Here is a 3,231-nt window from a genome sequence, read left to right as displayed (position 1 = left end):
ACCCTTAACGGTAACAACACTGAATAATATTAAGCAAGTTCAAGCAATGCTTAAACTTGCCACCTGGTACCACCTTGGTTAACATGTCTGCTAGGTTCTCATCAGTGTGCACCTTCATAAGAGAAATATCACCATCCTCTATGACATCCCGCACAAAATGATATCTGACATTTATATTTTTGGTACGAGCATGATAAACTTGAATCTTAGCTAAGTGAATTGCACTTTGACTATCACATCACAAGTCTACACAATCTTGCTCAAATCCCAAATCATCTAAAAAACCCCACAGCCACAATGCTTCATTTACACCTTCTGTTATAGCCATATACTCAGCTTCTTTAGTAGAAAGCGCTACTATTGCTTGTAGCATCGATCGCCAACTAACTGGAGCACCATGTATTTTGAACACATAACTTGTAGTAGATCGACATCTATCCAGATCACCAACATGATCTGAATCCACAAATCTAGTAATTCGACATGTATTTCCACCAAAGCATAAACCAATATTAGTGGTTCCTTTCAAATATCTCAAGACCCATTTCATAGCTCCCCAATGTGCCTACCCTGGGTTCGCCATGAACCTGCTAACCACATTGACTGCCTGTGAAATATCTGGATGTGTACACACCATGGCATACATTAGACTGCCGACTGCACTGGCATAAGGCACACGCCCCATGTACTGATGGGTTTTGGCTATAAGAACATCCTATGTGCTCATACAAACCCTAATGCTTGGATCTAGGTTTCTCTATTGTACATGCAATTCATCCAAGACTTTAAACCCTAGATCTAGCATATGATAAACAATATAATATATGTAGCAATAACAATCTCAAATCCTTCTTGTAAAGACTTTAGAAAGCTTAGAGTCTCAAATGTCACTCCTCTAATGGTTCACAAACACCAAGAGCAAGAGGATGAAGAAGAGAAGAGAAGGAGGCTGCCCAAAACGTGTGGAAACCCTAAGGATCTTGTTCACACCAATTTTGGGGCTTAAGGGTCCTTTAAATAGATGTAGGTATTAGGGTTTTGAACTAGGAAACCCTAAACTGACTGCTTAAGCCCTAAGCAGCCCATGGACCCTTCTTTAATAAGCCTTGGACGATTTCAAATGGGTTTCCCCATAGAATTCGTCCAACCTTATATTATAAGGTAATCCATAGCCCAATTGCAATTATCTTATAATTACAATTCCAGTCCCTTAAGTTTAATTAATCTCTTTTAGCCACAAACTTAATTCTTAGTAATTCTTGACTAATATTAATTAAACAATATGATTTCTCCTTTAATATATTATTCTCATAATATATTAATAAATCATAATTAATCCTTTCGCTCCATAACTCATCCTATCAAGTTGCTTTGGTGAAGGCAACCCAAAAGGACCATGTACCATCAGGTCAAGTACATACCAAAATAGTTATGGACTTAGACACTAATCCAACAGTCTCCCACTTGGTTAAGTCTAATAACTATTCTGCGTATAACTTCAGATCCTGATCTGCAATCGTAGCTTTCAAAAGCCGTTGTCAACTCTGATCTTATCAGATACGCGTGTCCTTTAGATAAGGGATAATACATTCCTCCATTCTAGATATCGTATAGATATGAGACATGAACTTAATCATTCTCTCTATACTATTTCCCGACTTCCGATTTATGACGACTGACAACAGACAACATTTGAACACATCAAATTAGTCACGGCTTGGCCAAGCGCTTAGGTGCCATCACTAAATCATCGAGGGGCCCACAGATATCGCTTTTATCCTACTTTGGATAAAAGGAACGGATAAACTTTGATTCAATGCTCGCTTGCACTCACTCACTGAATCAAACACAACAATATGTTTTATAAAACCAAGTTACTGGTGCGTTTACATATTATCAATGTGCAACCGATTCGCAAGATACAACTCACACATCTTTGTTTCAAGAATATACAATATTATCGACTCACAATCACGCGTGATCAAATCCATGTAGTGATTCTTGTGAGCATGGGTTTAATCCAATGCTCAAATCATATTCATAAGCACTCATGAACGTTGCAGCAAACATTTTCTTATGTCTAATACTCTTTAGACAATCCACACACCAATTCATGATAGTCTTCATTCATATCTACTTCCAACATATGAACGACTGTGGCCCGTTCGAATAATTTGACTATTCTAAACCAATTAAATTATTCAGGAAGTCAAAACATGCAAAGTGAAACACAAGAATAATACTAATCGTATATGGTCCCAAACCCTTGAGTATAAATAAACCCCTTTTATTTATCACCATATCGATTACTCATTATTTGTTGTTTCGGGTAATCAACTTCTTACTTGAATTATTACAACACTTATCCCATGCTCTTAGCATGCACACGATGTTTACCTATGGTTCTTACTTTGTGAAATAGATCAAATGAACACATTCCCAATCATACTCATTTCACAATTCCCAATCCTTATCACAAGTGTAAGAATATCAAATTCTTGCCACTTATAGAATACGTTAGATTCTAACATTTTATGCAATGATCCTTTCGTAATATCACTGCACTAAAGTCACAATGACTATTGCCAATGAAATTACAAAGTCCTATATCGGAGATTGTTACAAGACAATTCCATAGATGTGATGTCTCTTACTCAAAGTACATTCCTTTGAACATTCTTTTGCATAAAAGTTTCTAATCGAGACATAGACTCTCATTATCCAACTCTCAATATGGAAACATTTCCATATTTGCCATATGACAACTCATTCTTAATAGAATCTTATCTATTTATAATAATGTCGATATGGTCTATCCAATACTATACTTTCAACTACTCACAAGCGAGCAATCCTCAGCGAGCTTTGGATCGTCTTTTGATAGTTGTTCAATTATCTTTAGTCAAAACCAATTTTTGTCCTTTTTCCCTCTAAATGCGCTAGACATTTGGAAAATTTTAGAATGGTCAAATATTATAGCATTTTCAATCGATCCTATACCCGAAGCGTATGGGACGCGATGCATAATGTCTTACATAAAGATTTGGTACTTTATCAATCTTTTGTCATAATATTTTATGTGCTACGTTCTCACAATTCGAACTATGAAGAGGAATGCCGTAATCATAATCGAAATTTAAGAACGCACTATGTATCCTTGACTAAAATTATTAACATTCCATAACCTAAGCCTTTAGATTTGAAATGAAGCATAATATTCTCTCCCTTAAT

The 3,231-nt window shown here is 36.1% G+C and overlaps 1 pseudogene; it reads right to left on the bottom strand.

Annotated features, from left to right (window-relative positions):
- Positions 1–238: 238 nt before the first annotated feature.
- LOC145064706 (secreted RxLR effector protein 161 pseudogene) lies at positions 239–685 on the bottom strand (annotated as a pseudogene).
- Positions 686–3,231: the final 2,546 nt, after the last annotated feature.

Source organism: Lactuca serriola, chromosome 7 (assembly GCF_051521515.1).
Source record: "Lactuca serriola cultivar US96UC23 chromosome 7, Lser_US96UC23_V15, whole genome shotgun sequence".
Lineage (NCBI taxonomy): Eukaryota > Viridiplantae > Streptophyta > Magnoliopsida > Asterales > Asteraceae > Lactuca > Lactuca serriola.
This window is presented reverse-complemented; position numbering and strand designations above follow the sequence as displayed.